General features: G+C 39.3%; 1 protein-coding gene across 1 annotated transcript in view; it reads left to right on the forward strand.

Moving 5' to 3' along the window:
* Positions 1-27,503, forward strand: part of RHBDL3 (rhomboid like 3) — a 951,138-nt gene that overhangs the window by 339,621 nt on the left and 584,014 nt on the right. The gene's annotated exons all lie outside the window — the stretch shown is intronic.

Raw genomic sequence — 27,503 nt, forward strand, 5'->3', positions numbered from 1 at the left:
GAAGAATTGCAAAAATCATGATTGTCCTTTGTAAGTGGAATTGCACTTAAAACTGTACAACTATGCCATTTTGCAATCCCTTTTCATAATTAAAAATTGCTGTGAAGACTGTGGTAAAGTGTCTTACAATGTATTCCTGTGTCGTTTGCAAATGTATGTTGCCAAATATTAGCTTCATACAACACCTCAAATGCCCTGTCCTTAGCAGAAAGATTTTCTGTTAGCTGTACTGGTGAATTGTTGAACAGATGGATGGTGTCATCTGCTGATAACTGCCTGCTTCCCACTCCTCAGGGGCATTGTCAGTTAGGATGTTAGCCATTTACTCACCTCCTTGAGTGGATGGAGAGTATTTTCATTCACTGTTTTAGGTGAAGGTCACGTCTGCCCCCCTCCCCCACAGCCTGAAAAGGGTTTTTCTCATCAATCACATTAACAATACAATACTATTGCGTCTTTGTCTACTGGACGTTCTGTTCTACGTGTACTGCATTCTGTACAGTGCCCACTCATGCATTATTTGTGGAATATGGTCATTAACATGAAATTAAAGAACGGTGTCTGTCAGAGTAATAACTTCCCAGTGCTTCACTTTGGTGTAACGCACGTCTTCACTCTTACAGCAGCACATGCAGGATTCTGCTTTCTTGCCAGTACCCTATTCATATTTTCAACAAAAGAGCCAAGTATGAAACTTGACTCCTATATATCCACCCTAGATCCAGTTAAAATAATACTCGATTGATAATCCATCCCAAGCTTCACTATAGGCAGGAAGAATATCTGGAATGCAAATTACACCGACTTCTTTGCTTATCCTTCCTTATTTCATACCAGCATCCTGATTTAATAAACTTCTTTCACAACCCATATTAGTTTTTGTGCTGTTAGTATAAGTGGCTCGTGAAAATACATATTCACATCTTTTCAATGTAGAAAATCTGAGTTAGGCTGTGATGACCAGCCTAGCAAAAACTAATATTTCTTTCCAAGGCATGGAAACATTGAATTATGCATTCTTTGAGCAGTGCTTATTGTACCTTATTCACTCATAACTGAATAAAGTTAGGACAGAGTGAGTGTACTAAAATACAAAATTTATGAGTTTCTAAGTCAAGCTGTTTGATTCACTACAAGCTGACATTTAATTTTTGAATAAATTCCACGTTTTACTTATTTCTGAAAGTAAAAAACTTTTTTGAATGTGTTCTTCTCCAAGATGACCCAGAAGCATTATGTCAGGACACCAAAACATTAACAGTAACAAATTTCAAGAAATATTGTATACAATAGAGATTTGTCGGCAGTGCAGAGAAACAGGACTAGTCACATGTGCAGTATATTAACTGCAGGCATGCAAAGAGGTTATGGCTTCTCAAGCTCACAGTACAGATGTCGAGCAGTTTATTTTTGCTATCTATAAGGAATTTAATGGTAATTCTTAAAATACTTACAAATTATATAACAGCTCAGTTTTTCTTTTTATCATTACATGTTTTTTTCTAGGTTATTTCTAGGAGTCAATCACTCTCTTGATAAAATAAAGATGGTTATAGTTTTTAAATAGTTGTTCTTTTCAAATGTTGTAAGTGTCCTTCAGCGTCATTGTTGACATTTAAGTAAAATGTACCACTTCAAGTACAATATGACTTTTCCATCTGGATTGTTAGGGAGTGCTTTGTATCGAAGAACGCTGGTGTGATATGGTGAACTCACCAGCCATGCTTTCAAAACTGACTGCATGTTAAAGCCAGACGAAGAAAGACAGCTACACTGCTATCACCACACATTTTTACATAAGCACTACAAAGAGTATGTGTTCCTTAGATACAAAATTCCCATAAAAAAAAAAAAAAAAAAAATCTTTCATTTGGTCGAAAAGAAGGTCTCCAGGGCCGTTAGAGGGCCATTTGCTGCATCTTAAACCAACATTACTGATGCAAAGCCAACGTCCCTGAGGAGCTTAAGTTTTCTGTCGATGTGTAGACTTAATTACAGTGACAAAGAAGGGACAGATTTTTTGCTGTCTGCACAAAATGTTTTGTTATCCTGGAATAATGAAGTTAGTTGCTACAATAACATCTTTGTTATGCAGAATAATTCAGAATGTCCGTATATTTGGATAAGGAAGGGTTCTGAGTTATAAATGCTGTTTTCTTATTCACAAAGTCACTAATAATAGTTAAACTATACTTTCTTCTGTGGTGTGTGTGTGTGTGTGTGTGTGTGTGTGTGTGTGTGTGTGTGTGTGTGTGTGTGTGTGTGTGTGTGTGTGTATGTGTGTGTAAAATGTATCCAGAGCATGCCTTTTTTTAAGGGATTGTAAAATGTATATAGTATGCTGCATGTGTTTGTTTAATTGTTTTCATAAGCAATTAAAGATGATTTACAGAAGTATACATTCTGAACCATATTATGTATGATATGATATGATATGATAGGCAATAAATGTATGCGGTTATTTTCTTTATGTTCTTATTCAGTGCGTGTTCATTAAGCAGTAATTTCAGGCATGCCTTCTGGCAAAATTAGACCACCACAAAAGTATTATTTCCTTTTGTTAAGGTAGCCATTTTATAGCTACATTTCTTAACCCAAGGGCTCAACTTTGTTGCTGTCTAATCATCAAACATTCAGAATTTTCTTCCTATTATCAGTCTACACTGAATGAAATCTTTCAGAATTGCTTGGTAAGGAGATGGCAGTCCTCATGTAATTCCCGATCCTTCTCTTTTTTTACTTGCCTGCACTTTGTGCAGTCTACTTTAGGTCATACACGTAAAACTTGTATAATCTTCAGGAAAAAAATGACAACCACAAATAAAAGTGTTACAAATTGGTAACAGATTTCCCATCATACCTCTCAACGGTACAGATTTTCGCTGAATGCCCAGATTTTTACTTCATATGTCTGGTCTGTTTCTCATAAAATTATTGTTTTCTGTCAGCTCAGTGGCAAATCATTGAGGATTGAAATCAGAAAATAATGACAGACTTTTCAGTTTCAGATATCATAACTTTCAGAAAATTCAAAACCTGTTATTCTATCAACTTTCTAAGTTTATAAGAGCAATTTTTTAAAAAGTCCCTATTTTTGGGCCATTGTCCCCCTGTTATTTATGGCTTTGTTCAGATTTCTTCCTCTAAGAGGTTGAGAGGTATGTTCCCATACCCCCCATGCAGGAGACTTTGCCCCCCATACTTAATTTAATCAAATCTGAAACTGAAATGTGCGGGGGGAAAGAGACATTTCTGTTGTTGTGGTGGTCTCAGAGAACTGGACATTGATCAACAAAGTTACCTGTACAGAGCAAAACTGCATTTCATCAAGTTTCAGACTGAAAAACATAGGTGTCCTGCATTTAGTAAACCTACTCTGTAGTAAAAAAAGATGACCTTTGCTCACTTGAGTTCATTGAAGAGGCATTTGCTTACAAGTTCCTTTGATGAACTGACACTCCTATATTATGCATTTTTCCTTGCCCTTAAATGCTTTACATCTAAAACAGGACATTATTGTCATTTGTACTTCAAATTTTAGTTGGTCCAAGAGTCCTGTGGGTGACAGGGATCCAAGGGAAGTATGCCCTCCTCTTGGTTCCACATCAGCATGCCACCGAGGCCTAGGTGGCGCTGCGGAGCTTCAGTTACTCTGGGGAAACAACTGTCTTTCAACAACATTGATTTTTTTTTTTTTGTGCGTGACATCAGTAGGATCTTGGTAGCAGCTTTAACCTAAGAAGAAACGCATCTTGTAGGCTAACACAAAAGAGTTATGATTCTTGACCCACAAAAGGGGGGGGGGTGACTTCAGCAGAAGAGTTCTGTTATTAATTATATTCCTCCTTCTTACTTTAGCTTGCTTCTCTCACCCCCACCGATCCAGTTAAACCAAGGAACACTGCTGCACAGTGAACTTGAACCAAAACTGTTGTCTGTGATGCCTGGATTCATTCAGTATAAACCTGAACTGAAACCTAATAACCTAGATTGTCACCTATTACATGCAGTCCACAGAATACCATTGTTTATTTGTTTGTTAAATAGGGTGATAGGCTGACCAGTGGATCCTTTTTAGTCATGACCTGTGTCGAAGTTAAGGTTGCAATAGAATATCAAGTCTCATTTGGTTACAATAGAACATTAAGTCTCATTATATATTCATTCAAGGTTATGTCACTACATCAGAAATATGCCATATAATGCATTGATGACAAGCATTATATTATATGGGAATATTTTCCCAAAGCAGTTTTTTTGCAGCATATATCAGCAAGATTAATATTAGATGTGCATATATTCATTTTTGCCTATAAGTAGCTAATTGCATTTGTTAGTCTATAATTTTAGTAAATAGCATGGGAAGAAAAGGAGTTAGAAAAAAAGAAAAGCTTAGTGTTAAGTATATGTGGTTCCACAGAATACCTACATATATACACAGGACAATAGTGATCTGTAAAACAATTGATGTAATACTCTGAGTCAAAAGGATTTGAAAGAGATGAACACATGCTAGCTGTTCGACTATAACTCCAAATAGTAGAAAACTGTGACTTTATTAATGCTACTTTCTAATTCACAAATTCACTAATCAGCATAAGACATGAGAAACAAAACAAAAAGGGTGGAGAAGGGGAAAGTGGGGCAAGGCTGAAGAATGAGATAAGAGAAAGGTGGGGATTGTGAAAGGGGAAGTAAGGGGTATGGAAGAAGCAAGTAAAGCAGCAGGATACCGATAGAAGGAAGAGAATTTCAGCAGTGGATTCTAGATGAGGAGGACAAGTGATGGATGGGAGTAATTAGAACATCACTTAACTGCAGGTGGATTGTGAAGCCCCCTGCACTGGCCCAGTAATCAAGGAGCCTTAATCCTCACCACTAGCACCAGTGAGGGACATACACATTGGGAGGATGACAAGTACACACACACACACAGTAAAGTACAATTTTTCTTAAGAGCACACAGAGATCACAGTCAGTCTGGGGCTGCTTTCTCCCTCATTCCCCAGATCCCCAATAAGATTCCCCACTGGCACAGCTATAGGGTTGAGATTTCAGCCGAGTGGCCAAGCCAAAACCTCCAGCACCCTTTCTGTCCAACCAGTGCTTCGTGTCCCTGCCCAAGTAGCTGACTCACACGCACACACCTTGAGGATTGATTTACAAACACACACACACCTGGGAAAGGCTGGCACAGGTTTACTAGCTAAGCCCCCTTCTGCCCAGACTATAAGGTAGTACCAGCTGCCACCAGCCACTACTTATCAACTACTTTAAGGCCCTTACCAAAGGGAGCCCAATCTTACTGTGTAATGTTACTATTAATCCAAATGGTAAGTGTGACCAAGACTAAGGCTATTTAGGAGTGGCCTATACAGTGTCACCAAATACATATGCAAGTATGCTAAGAGCTTAAATATCTGTAACCAAACCAGCCACAATTTAAAGGTTTAAATATATTTAATAATAAATAATAAAAGAACAAAACAATACTCAAACAATGCAGTAACTACAGAGTTCAGAACCACAGGAAGTATTTCAAAACAACATTGCAGGACAGTCTCAAATAAATACAGAAAACATCTAAACTAATCTTTACAATATTCCCGTATATCTCCAAAGGAAGTGCTATTCCTAAATCTTACTCACAGAGCAACATGCAGGCAGAAATGCTGAGTGAATGTTTCTAGGTCCAAGACAAGATACAAAATACCAAGTCTGGTGTTCTTTGTGTTTCACTGTTGCAGTCATCACATTTGAGTTATCTACTTGCAGTAGCCTTCAGTCGGCCTGATTAACAAAGTCTTAGGTCCTGCATCAGTTGCTGTCTCTTCTTCCATGACGTCAGGACGTCAGGGATATAAAACATGCAGCCGATGCATTACATCAGTCTTTCTTGCCGTGCGGTGTCCGAAGCAGAAGCAGTTCGCAAGTGCCGGTCGGCCAACTCCTGAAATTTTCGTTTTCGGGTTTCAGAACCGAAGTCATCAACTAAAAGCTAAGTACCCCATTGGTGAAACTTTTTCTTCATCTAAACCGATGTCAGTAAAAGTAAATGATTGCATTTCTTGTGGAAAGCAAATACCTCATGAAGATTTTCATTCCTACTGTATTCCTTGTCTAGGCCCTGACCACGAAGCACCTTGCTGTCGGTTTTGTGCCTTATTTAAACCACGAACTATCCATCGTCAGTATATTTTTGCTTCTAAATATTTTGGTGCTCAGTTCAATTATCCTGATATGTCTTTGGTAAGCCATCCGACTACTGACATTCCGAAAAAATGCAAAGATAAAGACAGAGACAGGCCGCCTAGGTCCAAAGCTGCCGGCGATGCTTCTCCTAAGCCAGTCGCCAGTTCGTTGGTACCCAGTGAGGCACTTTCGCAGCCCCTGATACCCTCTACTTCAGATCCGCAGGCCTCTACTGAGACCCATTCGGAGTCCGGTATGCTGCGAGATGCTTCAGCTGTGGAACCTGCAGATGTCTCTACCTTGGATGGGTCCGGAGCCACTGTGCAGGCACCGGCTTCTGAGGGTGTATTCAGGCCTACTGACTTGCATATTAAACCAATGCCATATTCTTCTTCAAGGCCTAAAACTCGAACCATGCCTAGAAAACTGATGCCCAGACCATATGGTCAGACCTCTATGCCTAAAAAACAGATGATAAGAATGGCTGAAGACCTTATTACTTTAATCAGGGGAAGCTAACATTCCCCCTCTAAGAGACCTAGAACTGAGTTTGCTTATGATACTTCTGACCAGTATTCTGAAATTTCTGTTTCCTCTGATGATCAGGATTTACCCTTATCTACCTATGAGGATCCTGATGCTGATGACTCTATTCCCTTTGCCCCCCCCAGATGATTTCTCTTTTGGTAAAACCTTGCATACTCTCAGGGAGCATTTTCGTTGGGAAAGTCAGGATTTCTCTGATTCAAAAAAGAGGCTTAGGGATTTCTTACTCCTGCCCCAGCACAGGCCTTTAGCCATATCTCCTGTACTGGACATTGTTGATGATGCCTTTTCGGAATCTAGCATTGCCCCTGACTCTTTACCTCTTGCTCCCAGAAAACCTGATAGATATTACGGGGTTCCTGACTCTCACAAGTTCCTTTTCAAAAATCCTACTGTGGATCCTGAAACCATTTTACAGGAACCCAAGAGCATTAAAGCTACTACTGCCAAAAATCCTTCCCTCTCTGATAGAGACTCCAGGGCGCTGGATAGATGGGCTACGAAGGTATACACTTCTGCAACTTTGGCCATTAGGGCCTTGAATTGCCAGTTTCATATGTTAAAGTATCAGCATCATATTATTGGATTGCTCAAACAGAAAATTATGTTGATTCCTGATTGTGCTGAAAATAAGGATTTACAGGATTTAATGCACTCTGCTGAACAAGTTGGAAAACATACTTTGCAATGTAGTTTTGATTCACTAGCGGCATCTTTCAGGACTGCTGTAACTGGGTCTGTACTTAGAAGGCATGCTTGGCTTAAGGAGCAATCCTTGCCAGATCATGTTAAAGCAAAATTGCTGGATGCTCCCTTAAATCAGGACCGCCTGTTTGGCAACAAGGCAGAAGAAGTTCTTAAAAAGATGGAGGAAAAAGCTAAATCTATGCAAACTGTTAAAGATTTTTTACAAGTACAACCTCCAAGATTTAGTAGGAATTGGCCTTGTAAGAACTGATCCTTTCCTGCCTCTTCCAGACCTTCTCAGTCCAAACACAGATCCACAGAGCACCCGGGCTTCAGTCCCAGGGTACACACAGGACTAAGCAGTGAGGGGCCTCCACTTCCAAATCTGGGAGTAATAAAACTCCCCCCTATGGTAAATTGTCTCAGTGACTTCTTTTTAAAACTTCCAAGCAATTCTCAACTGATTGCCCCTTTGGGGGGGGAAATTGCACTTCATGCAAAGAACAGGGAACTCATTACTCAGGACAAATGGGTTTTAAATATAGTGTCCCAAGGATACAGATTTCACTTCCACATGTTGCCAACTCCAAGCGGTTGGCCTGATCTACCCCCAAATCAGTGGGCAGAGGCCCAAAAGCAAGTATGCTCTCTCTTAAGCATAGGGGCTATAAAATTGGCATCAGAAGAGGAAAAGGGACAAGGTTTCTACTTGAGACTTTTGTGGTACCCAGAAAAGACAATTCATGGCATCCTGTCCTGGACCTGTCTACTCTAAAGGCCTTTTTGGTGATTCCAAAATTCAAGACGCTGACTCTTCACCTGTTGCTTCCTATGTTAGGCAAAGATGCCTGCTTGGCAACACTAGATTTAAAGGAAGCATACCTGCACATCCCAATCAGGGAATCTTGCAGAAAATACCTATGCTTCAAAGCAGGCTACATGCACTATCAGTTCTCTGCACTGCCCTTTGGCTTATCTACTGTGCCCAGGGTTTTCACAAAGTGCCTAGCTCCAGTAATTGCATTTTGCAGGCAAAGAAATATTCAAATATACCCATACCTGGACGATTGTCTAATTCAGGCAGAAAGCCAGGACATACTTTTGAATCATCTGGCCTTTGTACAAAGGGTGCTAACTTGTCTGGGGTACACCATAAATGAAAAGAAATCATACCTGGTACCCTGTCAACAAATTATATTACTGGGAGCAAGCTTGAATACAACTTCCCAGATGGCTTTCCTCATGCCAGAAAAGCAAATTCAATTGACGACTTACTTCAAACAGGTGGCCACAAAAATCCTGCTATCTGCAAGACAAATTCTGCAAGCCTTGGGGTTCATGGCCTCCTGCATTCTTCTAATTCCATATGCAAGACTGCATATGAGGAAACTTCAGTGGTACTTAAAAAGTTTATGGAGTCAACATTGTCACAGCCTGGAAACAATGATTCCTATCATACCTTGCCTGCAACTAGAGTTCCTATGGTGGGCAGAGGCCTGCCACCGAAACAAGGGACTGCCATTCACTCCACCCCCTGCCGCCCAAACCCTAACTACAGACACATCAGACCATGCTTGGGGGGCTCATCTGGCAGGAAAGTGCATTCAGGGCAAATGGAGCCCAAATCAAATTCACCTTCATATCAATCATAAAGAGATGCTAGCTGCACAGAATACACTGACAGCCTTCAAGGTCTACCTTCATCCAGGACAATTAATGATAAAAGCAGACAACACCACAGCTATGTGGTACATAAACAAGCAGGGTGATACACATTCCTACCCCCTTTACAGACTAGCCTTGGCATTGTAGAATGCGGCCTTGACCTACCAAATACAGCTACAAGCTCAATTCCTGCCAGGAAAGCTAAATACTCTGGCAGACGAACTAAGCAGAAGTCTTATGGACCCACACGAATGGAAACTGGAACCACAAATTTTCAACATGTTGACACGCAAATGGGGGAGTCCAGACATAGATCTTTTTGCCTCACCCCAGAACTATCAGTTGGACAAATTCTGCACAAGAATTCAGCACATAAAAGCTTGGAAAGTGGATGCCCTATCATTCAGCTGGAAAAACATATCAGTCTATGCTTTTCCCCCTCTGCCTCTGCTCTCCAAAGTTCTACTAAAAGTCAGACAGGACAAACCAAAAATGATTCTGATTGCTCCAGACTGGTACCCACTCCTGCGCAATGCATCACACCTTCCTCCATGGCACCTGCCTCAGACGCCTTACCTACTCTCTCAGCAGAACTACCAAATTCTGCACTCTCAGCTCCAAACTTTGAATCTTGCAGCGTGGCTAGTCATCTAATTTCACCCTTGGCATTCCTCAGCAAACCTGTGATGGATGTCATTTTGTAGCCTAGAAGGCCTAGTACTAGAAAATCTTATGTTGACAAATGGAAAAGATTCTGCACCTGGAACCAATCACAAGGAATAAGCATAGCAATGCCCAATATTCCTCAGATTTTACAATACTTAACTGAGTTGCTTCACAAGGGCCTATCTTTTTCTTCCATGAAAATCCATGCCTCTGCCATTTCAGCTCATTACAACACAGAACCTTCCCTCTTCTCTCATCCTCTGCTAAAGCAGTATCTCAGAGGGGCCAAAAAATTAAGACCTCCCAGGAGAGCGCCATCCCCTACATGGGACCTCAATTTTGTTTTGGAAAAACTCACTTTCCCTCCTTTTGAGCCACCTGCTACTGCAGACCTAAAATTTTTCTCCTGGAAAACAGCTTTCCTTTTAGCAGTCACTTCAGCTAGAAGGATTTCTGAATTACAGGCTCTTATAGCAGTGGAGCCTTTCATTATTTTTCATGCGGACAGGGTGTCTTTCAGGACCAGTCCTTCTTTCATGCCTAAGGTGGTATCCAGTGTGGCTCTTATTCAGACTATTCATCTGCCAACTTTCTTTTCCAATCCACAGAACAGGGGTGAGTGGATTCTGCATTCACTGGATGTACACAGACAACTCAGATTTTACTTAAACAGGAAAAAATCTCTAAGAAAATCTGAACAACTGTTGGTGGCATTTGCTGCAGGGGCAGAGGGTTAAGCCTATTTCAAAGCAGACTATTTGCAATTGGATAAGCCATTGTATTTGTTTCTGCTATATGCACCCTGGTAAACCTATCCCCAATGGGATCAGATCTCATTCCACCAGGGCTGCATCTACTTCTACAGCCTTTTTCAGAGGGGTTCCTACCAGAGACATTCTAGAAGCTGCTACCTGGAGCTCAGTTCATACGTTCACCAAACGTTACCATTTACCTCACTTTTCTAAATCCAGAGCTGACTTTGCCACTGCTGTCCTGCAGGGCCTTATAGCTGCTCCTAATGCTGTATAAATCCATCCTCCCAACCATAGCTTTGGGAATCTATCCAAATGTAATGACTGCAACAGTGAAACACGAAGAACATAGTACAGTTGTGTACACTTATCATAAATGTAGATGTTTGAGTGTATTCACTGTTGCAGTCCTGGTTACTCACCCTCCAGCCCCCTGTTTTTTCTCTTACTATACCTCTACTTTCTTTTACTATGCTTAAAAGACTTTTTGGTGTATTTGCTTTTGTTTGGAGGTATATTTTTTGTGTTTTTAAATTATATATATATATATATATATATATATATATATATTTTTTTTTTTTTTTCCCTCCCTATTTGGGGGGCACCTGACATCTGGGGCAAGAAAAACTGATGTAATGGCATCGGCTGCATGTTTTATACCCATGATGACCTGATGTCATGGAAGAAGGGACAGCAACCAATGCAGGACCCAAGACTTTGTTAATCAGGCCGACTGAAAGTAACCTGCCAGCAGATTACCCTGAGGGCAACCTGCCAGCAGATTACCCAAATGTAATGACTGCAACAGTGAATACACTAGAACATCTACATTTATGGTAAATGTACACAACTGTACTTTCTTGTTCTGTGAGATTCCTCTTATTCTGCAATTCTTTAACTTTTGTCAGCCCCTCTAAACAATTCCTGTTACTTCTTAACCATGTCTCTTTTTCTTTTATTTCTACACCCTTGTTTTATCCCACTCACTAGCAATAGTGTCTGAAAACAATTCTATCTTACCTAATAACTCTTGAATAATTTCCACTATTGTTCCTTAAATTCCTCTCTTTTTATCAGGTAGGTGGGGAAGCACGAGCACGAGTCTCATTTTTACTTCATTACCGTATATCTTACCTTAGTTGTTATTGGTGCATGATCTAGAATAGTTATCGGATATATGTTAAAGTTTTCAATGAAATGCAAATGTTCCTGTTAAATATCATTTCCGTGCAGTTTTGCCCAGTTACTGCACCTTGGAGAATGATATGTAAATTCTCTCTGAGTTTCTACTGCTAAATTCATGTCTTCCATAACAAATATTTTCACACATGTCTTCTTTTCCCTTTTAGGTCCCCCAATACATCCTCAGTGTTGTAAATGATGTTCCATTACTCTCTTATAGGTATTTTATTCCTACTGAAAACTGATTATTTCTTCCAAAAATTCTTAAGCTTCATAATAACAATTTTAGGTGAAATATAAATACATGCCAGCAGGCGGCCATGGTGGTGCAGCAGTTAGCGTTGCCGCCTCACAGCAAGAGGTTCTCCAGTTCGATCCTCGGCTGGGGTGCCTTCTGTGCAGAGTCTGCATGTCCTCCCTCTGATCAAGTAGGTTTCCTCCGGGTGCTCTGGTTTAATCCCACATCCCAAAGACAATCTGTAGGCAGATTGGACACTAAATTGGCCCTAGGCATGAGTGTGTGTGTGTGTGTGTTTGTTTGTGTGTGTGTGTGTGTGTGTGTGTGTGTGTGTGTGTGTGTGTGTGTGTGTGTATGTGTGTGCCTTCTGTGGAAGGTTGGGCACTGGGCTGGCAACTCGACACCATAAAACTCCACTGCCAATCATGAGCGGACAGGTGATCTGCTGTGGTGACCCCTAACTGGGAAAAGTCGAAAGAAGAAGATAAATACATGCCAGCCTAATCCTGTTCCCTACTAATAGCCCCTTGCTACCACAAACCTACCATTATTATCAATTTTTCGTATTCTATCACTACTGGAACGTCTCTAGTAATTAGTATAAGTACTCCCTGTTTCCTGTGTCCCTAATATTCTGCTAAACATCCATCCTGAAATCCTTCATCAAATTCATATGCTCACTTCTTTTCAAATGTGTCTCCTGTATCATTGCTATTTGCACTCTGCATTTCTTAATACATGTCAATACTCTTACCTTTTTGTCTGTACCTGTGAGGCCATTCACATTCCAAAATAATATGGATAGTGTAGATTTTATGATAAAAAAATATTATTCCCACCTGTTATATATGACAGGGTTTTCATATGTCTATTTCCATCTTTTCTGTTACATGCACCCACTGTTTGGTAGGTTGATCTTTTATACAATTGTTTCTTGTCATCTTCATTAGGACCTATGTCACATTTGCAAGTTTTATTTGATTTACTGAAAACCCTCAAATAAGAAAACAGCCCCCCCCAGAGCAGCATCATAACCTGTTAACTTAAAACAAACATGCAAAAATATGTAAATCTTCAAATAATGAAGTTGTACCCTCCTGATAGGAGCAATCAAGCCAAACTGAGTGCTGTACCTACAGGCATTACCTAATTTAAAATTAAGGTCATCCATGCTAAGGAGCATGCTACAGCCTGTGCTCCTCCTTACACCAATTGCTCTATGTTCTTGTTTTATCTTTATTCCCCTCCCAGATGTGAAAAACAGATTGTGTACTTCCAGAAAACATTAACTTTTAGCCTTAAGAAAAAGTGCACTGGCTATCTTTAAATACAACTAAATTATACACTATTCTAGTAATTGCATGTGGTTAGGTACCAGGAAAGCTGCTATCACTATTCTCTTCCAGTATTTTCAAACTTTAACTATACTAAGGTGCTTACCCTTAGTTTTACAATTCCATCAGCAAACAATGACCAGTACTCCTGAAATGTATTGCCTGCCGTTGTAGTCAGTGCTAAAACCTCTCTGTACTCTTCCCTCATCAGGCCAAAAATTGAGTACAACTCCTCTTTTGTTATGTACCTTTCCAAGCACCTGCAGCAATTGGCAGACCACAACAGTTCCTCACAAGGAAAATTCAAGGTCTTCGGCATCCGTCCTATGTGGATCATCTGAAATCACTGTCACTTTATTCTGTTTCATACATACTATTCAGAGGCAATGTCTGGCTTCCATGTAAGACAATCTCTGACCCTGCTTTGTTGGAAGTGCTGCACATCCGCAAGTCAAATGGTACGTGGCTAACTCGCTCTAAAGACCTTAACCTGGTATGTGACATTAACAGAACCTCCTGGAGGGACAGATCTGTCTCCCAGAGGTTACCACTCCTTTGGAACAGACTCCCACTTCATGTCAAACAGAGCACCTCATTGGCCCTCTTCAAACACAATCTGGATAGGTAGCAGTAAATTCACCCCCCCCCCCCCCGGAGGTTCCACCTGTGTCCCTCTTGGACAGGGACAATAGACACTGATCATGGAAATAAAGGTAGAACTTGACTAGGCTTGTAAGAGCCCTAGGGCCATTAGCCTAGTAACTTCTTATGATCCTATGATCTCAGTAGAAATATAAGAACAGAATGCACAGCTATCCTTAGCTGCAGACTTCTCAACTAACACTGAACATTTATTTGCTAAAGGAAAACCTTTCATTACACTCACAGTGTTCTGTTATTTTTAAAGCCCAGTTGCTTACATGAAAAAAAATTATTAGATTAAACCAAATGGCATTAACATAGATGTTCACCTATGCAAAAGAAAGAGAACATCTCAACTCTCCATGTATCATAATCAGTGCAGTTTGATACCCTGCCCCCCCAACAGCCCCAGACTACAGCATACTAACTTAAACATGTTTTTGTCCAGACTTTCTTCTGTTTTTACATTGTAATGCCAACATTTCTTAACTCTTTCACTTCAGTGGAGCTCAGGACATTTGTACTTCCAATGGGCAGAGCTTGAGCCTTTTGACAGAATCAAATTATGTATTCACATTTCAAACAAATGTTCATATTTCTGGAACCGTAGGAGTTATGAAGTAAGTGTAAATGGCAAACTCTTAAGCACAAACTATTTTTTATAGTGGCAGTATTCTTTAGGTTCTAGGTCTTGAACCAAATTTTTTAAGTCACAGTAAACACAGTAACTATTACATCTGTAATGTTTTGTAAACAACTTATAATATCTTAGCAACCACTCATACTATCAGCAGCATTTTAGTCATCTAGCTGATGGTTTTCATATGAGGCTAAGGAGTTCTGTCTGTGTTACTTGGTTGTTGAGATATTTAAAAAAATGTGAAAATTATATCTATATAAATTAATATCATAAAACAACAGTTAATATCTATTTACCTGTACTATACAGAGGTCAAATATTAATGCAGTTGAGTTTGCCATTGTGTATGCTTTAAGATAATTTTTTTTAAAACCTTGTACATAGCATGGTTTTGGAATTATTGGTGCAAATATGAACAAACAATATTTGATGCCTACAGGCGTCAGGAGTTAACTGCAGATGCACCTGAAGGCATCACTTGGATGTAATCAGTTAAAACTGAAAAAGAAAGAAAGGATTTGTTTAGTACCTTTAGCATATACAACGATCACTGAAAATTATTACTATATATCATGCAATTTGTATAACTGCGGTGGTGGTGCTGTGGTAGCGTTGTCGCCTCACAGTTAGACGTTGCCCATTCGATTCTCAGTTAGAGCGTCTTCTGTGTGGCGACATGTGTGAATGGGCGTTCCTTCATTGAAGGTTGTGCGTTAGACCCGGCAAGCCAGCATGTCAAAATCTACTGCCAATCATTAGCGGACCGGAATTCCGCTGTGGTGACCCCTAACCGGGAAAAGCCGAAAGAAACAAACAAACAAACAATCATGCAATTTGTATCATGAAGTGTTTTATACAAATATTGTTAAGCCAGAGATGATCATATTGTCCAGTTCTAAGGAGCATATTTCTTTTTAACTCATATTTTTCAGTCATATATGAGACTTTCCATACTTTACTTCATCTTTTCCATAAAAAGTCATGGAGATGAGTTACTGCTTTTAGTTTCTTGATCATTTGAGGTTCCTGTCCTCCGCTTAAGTAGTTAACAAAGATAGGAAAATATTTGTATGGCAAGTTTTGCAGAAATTCTGACAACCTGAGTATACCAAATTAAAGTCATGTGACAGAATGAAAGGCCAATAAATGTACCTAAGTTTAAGGCTGGGAAGGTCTAGCTTGTGAGGAGGGAAATCTTAGAAGTAACTATTGATGAGGTTAATATGGTCCTTTTGGCTGATCAGGGGACTGTGTTCCCTTAGCACTGGTGTAATTACTTCAAAGTGCACTCGTTTTTAGAAGTCTGGTGTAAGGCATCTGACTCAGGTGTTGGGTGGTCTTCTCAATGGCTTTTGGTTCTGGCTGGTTGCTATATCATTTGGATCAAATGACATCAGCCAGTCAGTCTTTCAACTGCTACCCCATGAGGGTTCAAGAATGTCAACATTTAAGTCCTCAGCTAATAGGGGTGTTTCTTTTTGACATTATTTCTTAACTGAGGCAGTGAGGTCATCTAATATTCTAGGTTTAATGGAAGTGAGATGTACGCCAGTCCAGCATGTTGTATAATAAATGCACCTTTCTTCTGCAGCTTCAAAAGTTAATTATTCAGGTCCAAAAGACTTCAGTGTGTGCTACTCTTAGCTAGAGAGGTGCTTGATGAGTAGTGTAATATCCCCACGAACACTTCACGCATGTCTGCCATGCCTTTTGGTCTCAGGGTCATTCTAACATAATTGTATAACTGGTGAGTTTGCTGAAGCCATCTTTGATGCCCAGATTATCTTCTGCCATCCCCACTTTAAACCCATCAGTCTTATTATTTACAGATCCCATAACAAGATGGGGTAGTACAATGCCAATCTTAGCATCAACTGCCATACAACTGAATATGTTTAGACAACTGCTGTCATGTCAAGTTCCAAAACAGCAAATATGCCCAGCTGAGCATTCCTCAGTACATGTCAGCTTACACTCTGTATAGTATGAAACAGTAAATTAATGGCATTTGATATTCTAAGTTGCAAGCAGTATAAAATGAATTACTTAAGAAAAGAACTGGCTTAATTAGGGGGTTGTAAGTTAAGGAATCCAACGTGCTTAAGCCTTTACTTAAAATGTCAACAATCAATATAAGATGTAGTTTTGTCTGTTATTATAAAGTCTGAAATCTACTAACTTAACATGTTACTAATAACCAAAAACAAAAATAGGCAACAAGCTGTAGAATTCCAACCAGTTTATTGTTAGCGCTTCAGAAACTACATGAACTTCTGAAGTTCATGTATTTTCAGAACGAAACCGCTAACAATAAACTGGTTGGAATTCTACAGCTTGCTGCCCATTTTTGTTTTTGGTTACAAGTTTATTTGGTACTTACGTATTATTGCAACCACCTTGCTAACAAGTCATGCTTGTACATGCACAGCTGACTAACAGCAAAAGATAATGAAATGTAGTACAATGGACTTTCCGGCTGTTGTACTGTCCAGATTTTCTCACAATGTCCAGGTTTTTGTCACTTATTTTTGGTGTGTTCCTCATAAAAAGTGTGACTTTTCTAGCAACTCACTGAGACTGACATGATTTCTTGTATGTCAGTACCGTTGTCTGTTTTGCGATAGTCGGAAACATTATCAATCCTCAGATCATCCCAGTCAGTTGCTAGAAAGTCACGCTTTTTATGAGGAACACACCAAAAATAAGTGACAAAATTCTGGACATTGTGAGAAAATCTGGACAGCTGAGACGTATGTAAATATGCTCGGTACATGTAACAACACAAAGTGGACATCAGCATTTGTACCTTTCTCATGACACTTATGCCCTAAGTGATGGGAAGCTTTTGGAATTCACTATGAATGCCACACATACCTGTCAACATCGGAGTACAACAAATGTGGAGAAAACGTAAAATAATGTCAGGACAAGAGGCTAAAAATATTGTTGACATTTTCATTTGTTACAAGCGTAGAAACTGCCGAAATACAATTTGAAACTTTCTGCCCTAAGCGAAGGGAAGTTTTTGTAATTAACTAATGATGCCAGCAATAACTTTCAACATCGGAGAACAAAAAATGTGGAGAAAGCCTAAAATAATGGCAAGACAACAGCCTAAAAATCTGGATAGAGTTTAATAATTTGACAAGTTTAGAAAGTGCAAAAATACCGGTAAATAACTTTGCCGCCACTTGAACGGCAAATGATTACATGAACGGTGAGTCGTTTGCAAGGTGGTTGTGATAATACGCAAGTACTGTTTATTTTTTAAGCAACAAACAAATCGAAATAGACCAGTGAATAACAGCTCTACTTTCCAAACAAAAGTTATTTATTATAAAACACTTTCTCTAGCGCCTCGGCCGTAGCCTTTACAGAGTAAAAAAACTGTTTATTTTTTGTTTTGTGTTTTAACATGTTACTAACTTAACATTTTAAATAGCAGCAGACTCTTATTCTAAAACATCATGGAGTGTAGAATCTCATGCTCACTGATACTATGACAAAAATTGTGTTATGGGAAAAATAAGAAAATATGAGTATCATGTTAGTGTTTTTGCAGAGGCTATGACCCTGAGTTTCATCTACCAATAAAGAATACTCTGAAATCATGCATCTTCAGAGTAAAAACAGTGCTTACTTTGTCTTCCTGGGGAAAAAAAACATTCCCTTGGTTTCTAAGGTAGTGGGGGTAGTACAGCAGACCTGTAAAATATTTGTTACTTTGCTTTAGGATAAATAGATAATGTAAGGAATAATTCCTAAATCTTGTCAAAACTTCTTATTAAAAGAGGTATGCTTGAAATAAAGTTTGGGGGAAAGAAATTGCAAAGAACAAGATGATTTATTGGTACATAGGATGTTAAAGAAAAGTATACAACTCATAAGATAAAATAAGGAATGTTTATGAGCTGGCAGCAAGAAAATTAAATGTACTTGCGAGCTTCCTGGCCTCAAGGTATATTTTTCTACCACCTTCAAAAGTAACTGGCATTGCTGGATGACTGAAGTATTCTATGACTCGACTGGCATAATAGTCAAAACTGAGCCCTGAAATCCCAAACATTTAAAACTGAGACTCGTCAGTAGTCTGACTATCACATCCTACGTTCATACTGAGGTTTACATAGGCCTTATTTGTAAAGTGTTTGCAAAGGCGAATAACAGATTTCTTATCATCTGTGGACTGGCCACTTGGAAGGCTTGTAAAACACCTAGCAAAACACCTAGCTCAGTCAGTTACAGTACCCTGAAGTACAGGAGAGTGCCAAGTTCCTACAGTGTAAAAAGAAAGCAATATTTTCCCTTTCCAGAAAACATAACAATAGTATGCAGGGACTAACTACTGGCCTGTAGCAATTATGATTCCTTTAGCTGAGTTCCTAGAAATACTAGCCATGTGCAGTTCTCACACAGCCAAAATAGTACCACTTTTTATTTAATATTCAGCTTTTATTTTTTTCTGAAGACAGTAGTGAAGACAGGATATCGACTGATGTCAGTGGAGACTGACCCTCATCAGCATTGACAAGGACAGCTCAGCTAAGTGACAGTTAATCTGGTGTGGGTGTGCAACCTTTAGATCTGGGAGGAAATGACTCCCAGATCACACTACAGTAGGGAAAGGGGAAATACCCCAATCTCCATTGTACTATGATCTCACACAAAACAACTGCCAGCATGTTTGACCAGCTGATTTTCAATTGGTTGTGCCAGCAGTTTTTTTGGGGGGTTTGACAAGCTGTCATTTGACAATTTCTAGGTAATCCATATACATATATATTATGCATTATCTTTGTGAAGAATGAGCTATTACCTTAATACATTATAATGCATTATATAAGTGATAAATGCATTATGTGTTAGAAATAGTAATTATTACTTGTTATTGTTCTATGTACTGCATATTAAGCTGTGTATATTCTAGCTTGTTACCCACAGACTGTCATTATCTGTGATGCTTTTCTTCCCATTTCTCTACTGCCAACAGTCTTTGCTGAGATGGTCCTTCTACTCAACTGACTAATTAATAAGCAATAAATGCAGATTTACTACTACAACCTTACAACCAGCATTTATACAAATTGCCATCACAGAGCAATGTGGAAACTTCTGTGGTCATGTGATCATCATAGTTATTACTTCAGTTATGTCCCCTGCACCCTTTATCACTTCATCTTTATCTGTCACAAATGTAAAGGGAAAAGAGGTAATAAAACAACTGCACTAATAGTATGAAGTCTCTAACTATCAGCTGTATCCATTTAACAGCATTTCAGAATTCCAGCAGACTAACCCTGATTATACCTCATTTTATTACTTTAATAATTACAATGCATTTTTTGCTTGCAGATATATTTGCGTGAACTGTGACCATATTTTACAGTATGCTCAACACTGCACCCACTATTTCTGAATATTGAAACTTCATTGTTATTCTGCCCGTCTTGCTTTAGCATGATTTTTTTGCCTGCATCCATAACAGTAATATAATTGCATTTCATCTAGTCTTATCATAACATGCTCAGTTTCGCGAACAATATTTTTCAAGTGCAATACCCATGTCTGCTTCAGCACTGTTGCTAAAATGCTGTTTACTCTTCTAAACATAGTACATTAATAAGCTCTTTTCTGTATCTCTATCACAAAATCATACAAGCTGACTACTGTGGCTCACTGCTTACATGCAGCCATCACAAACCTATAGGGCAGCTTCCCACGCATTGAATAAAAAACACTTTAGCTGTAGCAAAACAGAAGTGTGTGTCAAAGATAGTTCAATTTGTATGCATCCTGGAAAGGACATGCTGATACTCCATACCTGTTAGGCATGTGGGTATCATAACACCTGTACTATTGCAGTCACAGTATCAATTCAGTGTGAAATACCAGCTTCCATCTGCCATTTGAGGATGAACCCAGTGTGAAATACCAGCTTTCTCCATGTTTGACATCTGTACTTCATGTATAATGCAAAGCAAATGTTTGGAAATGGCCATCACAAATTCTAAGGAGAATATAGTTGTTTCAAATTCCAGATTATTGAATGTTTTAATCTATCATCTAGGCATCAAAACACTGTATTTTAGCAATGCTCGATTATCAAAGTTCACATACGTCTAGATGCATTGTGTTTATCAAACTAAATTGTAAAAATCCAGTTTTATTTCAGGATAAGAATATGCCAGATAATATTAGAATTGCATGCTTTTTATGGGTAAACTCTGAATGGAGATATATGTCAAAATAAACTGTGTTGTCTGTAAATAGCACAGCTCATGGAGTTGCAGACTTCTCCACAGCTGTGTCACCATGAATATATATAAATATATGTATGTATATATATATATATATATATATATATATATATATATATATATATATATATATATATATATATGTGTGTGTGTGTGTGTGTGTGTGTGTGTGTGTGGGAGTCTATGTATGTATGCATATGTATTTAATGGGGGTATGGTGGAGCCTTATGTTGCAGTTTCTTTTTCACTAGATTAATAGATGATGGTAATTTGCACACATTGGTGTATATTTTCAATATATGTATGAGATCAAACAGCTGTTGTGTTTGTTGTTAATGGCTTTTGCTGTTGTGAATGTGGCACCCTGCATTTGAAGTTCCAGCATTCAGTTCATACACATAAATCTTGTTTATCCATATTCAGCCGTCATATCTGTATTTCTATATATGAATTATAATATGTATTTCTATATACTATTATAATACATTTTATATAGTTTATAGCTATCTAGATCTATCACACATATGTGTTTTTGTGTCTACATTTAAATAATAAAAAAAATATATATATATATATATATATATGTGTGTGTGTGTGTGTGTGTGTGTGTATGTGTGTGTATATATATATATATATATATATATATATATATCAAGCATTAAGTAATGTACTTTAACAATTGAACATACATTTGCTAATTAGATCACATTCGTATGAAATAAAGGGAACTGTTACAGTATAAATGATACTTATCATTTAGTATGACTAAATTCCTAAATAACCTTTTAGCTTGTACCTTTTTTCCTTCTTGATCCGTACTTTCCCACTACCTGCCATACTCATCCCTTTACATAATCATGCTACTGCTCAGCTTATCCTCTGCTCTTTTCCTGCTGCTGGGCAGCCTCTCATCCTACCATGACTGTATAATAGCTCTCAACATATCTTCAACTCTGTCCCAGCCACCGATTCATACTTCCTACACTCTCCTCACAATGCACCATACCTACTTAATGACACCCCTCACCTTTAGCTATAGACTGATGAACTCCATTTCAACTCAAACCAAAATAAAACAAAATTAAGTGGAAACATACTCTCCAAAAACAGGTATCAATAATTCTCCATTATACTAAAATCCTGATAGGAGACATTCACCCTAATCCTTGTTACACCTATCACAATGAACATCATGACAATTATTTTCCACACCCTACTCTAACCCTATAATGGTCAACCCCAGTAATCTAACTTTTGCTGCCATAAATGTTAGAAGCATAAGAAATACAATTGCTAACTGCATGACTGGATTATCCAACATAAGCATCACTTTATCACTTTATCACTGTAACTTGGCTTAAACCCAGCATAAACGACTCAGAAATTACATCTCCCAACTGTAATATCTTCCGTAATGATCATATAAAGAGGAGAGGTGGTGAGATTGCTTTATTTTTTCCCAACAACTACCACATTTTCCCTTACAACAAACCAATACCACAATTCAGTTCAACAGAGCTTATTATTACTTTTCTGAAATTAAACAGTTATAAACAAATATGTATTACTGTTCTTTATATCCCTCCTGGCAACACTACAGCTATACTGGAAGGTATCCTACATTGGATATCCATAACAGTTTCACAAGAAATACTACTACTAGGTAATGTAAATGTCAATTGGTTGGACATAAACTCTTAAGTTCCCTACATCTAGAGTAAACATAATTGGTTTCACACAACTAATTAATAGCCACACACATTATAGCAAAACATCAAATTCTGTATTACACTGGATCCTACTATCAGACCCTAGCAAATACACCACCACAGGTACAATGTCTGAGTGTCTTAGTGATCATCTCCCAATATATACAACAAGACATGTTAAACATCCACTTCAACAGCATGCTCATAAACCGGGTCTATATTATATATTAGAAGCTTCAAAATTTCAAAACTCATATATTTGACAGCATATGAGCGAAACTTGAATCTTCAAATATATAATAAAAACGTAACTTACCTTAACGCTCTGAGCAGGGTGGCAAGCCCCCCTACACCCTCCAACCCCCCCCCCCACTTAAATATACCAACTCCAAGACAGCATTTCAGTGCAGAAAAGGGAAATTTTCCCATTCTGCGTGTACGGAACTGTTGCCTTTCACCTTTGAACTTTTCAAAGTTCGATCATATGCTGTCGATCATATGACATTTGAACTTTGAAACATTCCATAATTTAATAGGGACCCCATAAACCAACATGCAACCTTTCCAAGTTTAACTCCGAAATGTTCATTACAAAACTATCATCTATTAACAGGAACTTCCTAAAAGTCCTTCCCTTAGATGATGCTGTAAATGAATTCAGTAATTTCCTGAATATCCTAAATAGCCTTGCACCTCCTAGAAGGAAGAGACTAAAAACAAATAATGAAATATGGCTATCCAAAAAGAGTAGAATGCTAATGCAGGATAAAGAAAGAGTATGGAAAGAACGGTAAAAATATAATAATATACAGAATGTTTCACGGTCGCACCAAAAAGCAAATTAATGAAGACAAAAAATATACTGTTATTAACTTTCAGAATAATAGTAAACATAACCCTAAACAATTCTGGACAGCCATTAAAGAAATCTTTCATCCTGGCCATAAAGTGAACCCCAACCCCTTTCCCAATAACAAATCACAAGAAACCACAATATAGTTCAACTCTTATTTTATAGAGAGTATAGCATCTCTAACCAAGGAATCCCCCAAACATCTAATCCTAACCCTGTCAAGCATCCAAGTATCACCGCATACACTTTTACCTTCAAACCTGTGCCCACATGTATATAGAACTACTCTTAGACAAATTCAGACCATGCTGTACTTCAGCTGATGACCTTCCAAGCGAGTACCTTAAAATAGCAGCTAATAGCATTGCCTATCCTATTTTGAGCCTTATAAATAGGTAAGTCCAGGAATCCCACATTCCCTGTCTCTGAAAAAGTCACACATTTTCCATCTGTACAAAGGAGGAAATTCAACAAACATTACTAACTTTAGACTTACAGCAGTTGTATTCCCCCTGTCCAAAATACTTGAAAAATGTAGCTACCCACAGTCTGATTTCATCACTCTTGCCCAGGTCTCATCCTTTATAACATGGAGGTGGGAGGTTGGCATAATGGTTAAGGTGTTTACCTTAGAACCACAAGGTGCAAAGTTTGATTTTGACATGGGGTAATTGGCTAGGCTTAAAAATGGCCCATAAGGGCAGTTAGCCTAGTACTAACCTATGAACCTATGAGAACTGTGTTTAAATTCTCTGCTGAGTCTTCTGAGTGACACTTCCCACCTTATCCCCAAGGAGACACTGCCCTTCTGCTGTCTGTTGAAAGATAGCAACACCTCTTTGAGCTCCCTCATCTGTTACATGAGAGAATCATGTATTCCTTTTCTGCCCCTGACAGATATAACCCTATCTTTCAAACCCCCTTTATTTACTAACGAGAGTTCATCTCACTTGTTGCCACCTGAGGCATGATGATGACTGTAGAATATTCACCGTGTCAGCATGTTGAAAAGTTGGTGATACAAGAGCTATGCCAGTTGCTGAATTTCATGCCAAAACAAAAACAGAGCAACGGAGACTTTCTTCTCTCCGTTGCTTCCATTTCAAAGCATTGATGTACTGGGTATGCGTGGGAACGCAAGTCCCATATGCATGCGCAGTACATCAACACAAGGAAGCAGTATACCACCAGCCGCTGAAGAACAGTAATGCGCTGTTATACAAAAACATTATTTAAGAAAAGTAAGTATTTTTTTTTCTTAAATAATGTCATTGTATAATAGCATATCCATTGTTTTGGCACTTGTTTTTCACTGCATTGAGTGTTTCTGTGTTGAATAGCTAGCTGCACCTTTGACCTTTTTTACAGTCTTTAGTTAGAACTGCCTTGATTCCACTTTAGTAAGAGTAGAGGGGACCCGAGTCATTTTCTGACCTGGAATTGTATAAAGGAAAGAAGAGTGTGCCATTTATGATTGGCCACAGAGCCTTGTTTGTGTTTTTTATCAAACGTCCACTGCTGTTTAAATGTCACATTTGTACAATGCCTGGCTCATAACCTATGAGCTCTGAGGCATTTGCTGACATTTGGCAACCACATTACTTGAGAAGAGTGTTGAAGGTTTTTGCTAAACTCTACAAAAGTTAAGATTTTCATTACCATGTCCACTGTTTTTACACTTGTTTTTTGCTACATTAGTTGAGTGTTTCTGTGTTGAATAGCTGTAGTTTTTTTTACCTTTTTTACAGTCTTTAGTTAGAACTGCCTTGTTTCCACTTAAGTGAGAGGAGAGGGGATCTGAGTCATTTTCTGGCTCAGGAAAAGGAAAGAAGAGTGTACCGTTTTTGATTACCCACAGGGCATTGTTTGTGTGTGTGTTTTTTTAATCAAATCTCCTCTGTTATTTAAGCATTATGGTTGCACAACACTTGGCTCATAACCTATGAGCAAGTTAAGACTTACATTACCATATCCACTGATGTCCTTCAAGGATGCATCTGCAGTCCTAACATATGGGTTGTCCTGCCTCAGGCAGCCCTTCGGTCGGCCGGATTCCAAAGTCTGGGTCTGGCCTCGGCTGATGTCGCACTTCACCCGATGTCATAGCTGCTGTTTATTGGGTATAAAGGCATCAGCCGACGCCATTTTCCTCAGTCTTTCTTGCCGCGTAGTGCCCGAAGCAGAAGCTGTTCGCAAGTGCCGGTCGGTCAGATCCAGAGATTTCTACTACCGAAGACTTCTAAAAAGCTAAGTACCCCGTTGGGGACTCTTTCTTGCCTCAGCCGATGTCAGAAAAAGTAAATAATTGTTTAACTTGTGGGAAACAAATACCTCATAAGGATTTCCACTCTTACTGCCTTCCTTGCTTAGGCCCAGACCACGACGTATCAGCTTGTCTAGCCTGTGCTTCCTTCAACCGACGGACACTTAGACGTCGGTCGGAGTTTGCAGAGGAGTTTTTTGGTCCCGCTTTTGCTTACAAAATGCCGTCGGAAACTCCGACTACACAAATAGCTAAAAAGCGCAAGGAAAAGGACCGACACTCGCGGTCCGCAATTTCGGCTGAAACCGCGGTTAGGCCAACCGCTAGTGTCTCAGTTTCGGCTGAAACCGAGTCCTCGGTTCTTCCTTCGGCCGAAAGTATGCCTCCTATAGCCGAGGCCTCACAGAGCATGGCCGAATCTGCTACGGATATTACTGCTACAGAAGCAGGCACCCAGGATTTGTCGGATACTATTCCTTTAGACATATCTACCCCTGCACGTGGGGCTGCTAGACCCCCTGCTTCTATGTCCATCAAGGCTTTTGCCAGGGCTAAAGCAGCTAAATCTTCTAAGGCCTTACCTGCTAAAACTACCCCACATAGGCCTACCTCTAGTTCACAAATACTCAGCCTGGCTGAGGATCTCATTTCTTTGATCAGGGGATCAGAATCTCACCCAGACAGGGCCTCTCAGCCCCCTTCAGATAAGAGGCCTAGGACTGATCCCCCGGAACCTGTCTCTACAGACTATTCCTCGGAGGACTCGGACATTACAGACCCTCAGGAAGGCCCATATTCTCCTTATGAGGATTCTGATGCAGAAGACTCCATTCCTTCTGCTTCTCCTCCTGAGGAATTTTCTTTTGGGGAAACCTTACATGCTATGAGGGAGCATTTCCAATGGCAGGGCCAGGATTTTTCAGATTCAAGGAAAAGACTAAGGACTTTTTTACACTTACCACAGCATAGGCCTTTAGCCATTCCTCCAGTACTAACAGTAGTTGATGATGCATTTAATGATGCCTGTACTGCTCCTGATTCTCTTCCTCCGGCCCCTGCCAAGCCTGACAGATATTACAGGGTCCCGGACACACACTACCATTTGTATAAGGCTCCTGTTGCAGACCCCAAAACCATTTCACAGGGCCCGAAAGGTGTGGCAGCTGCTTCTGCCAAAAACCCTCTTCCCTCTGATAGGGAATCTAGAGAGATGGGGTAAAAAGGTTTATACTTCTGCTGCTCTTTCGGCTAGGGCCTTAAACTGTCAATTTCACATGATTCAGTATCGGGAATTTTTGTTAGACCAGCTAAATAAAAAACTGTCCTCTCCTGAACCTATAGACTGCAAGTCTCTTCAGGATTTGGTACATAACTCTCAGCAGGTCAGTAACCATTTCTTAAAATGTGGCTATGATGCACTGGAGGCTTCCTTTAGATCAGCTATGACTGGAACAGTGATTCGAAGACATGCATGGTTAAAAGAACAATCTTTACCAGACCATGTTAAATCAAAACTCCTAGATGCTCCCATGGAGAAACAAAGTTTGTTTGGCTCCCCTGCACAGGAGGTTCTAAAGAAGGTGGAAGAAAAAGCAAAATCTGTCCAAACAGTCAAGGATTTCTTACAGGTCCAACCTCCGAGGTTTAGCAGAAATTGGCCTTCGAAGAATTGGTCCTTTCCAGACAGCTCCAGAGCACAGAGAGGCAGAAATAGATGCCCAAGAGGCAGAAATCAATCTAGGGGTGCTTATAGGGGACGTCAGTGGCAACCTACCAATCAGAGAAGTACTGCCACAGATTCAACTACAACCACTTCCACAGGACAGACACAATGACTTGGCTCTGATACCGCCTACCAGGGAACAACTGGAAGCTCC

Source organism: Protopterus annectens, chromosome 4.part0 (assembly GCF_019279795.1).
Source record: "Protopterus annectens isolate FY-2018-M chromosome 4.part0, PAN1.0, whole genome shotgun sequence".
NCBI lineage: Eukaryota > Metazoa > Chordata > Ceratodontiformes > Protopteridae > Protopterus > Protopterus annectens.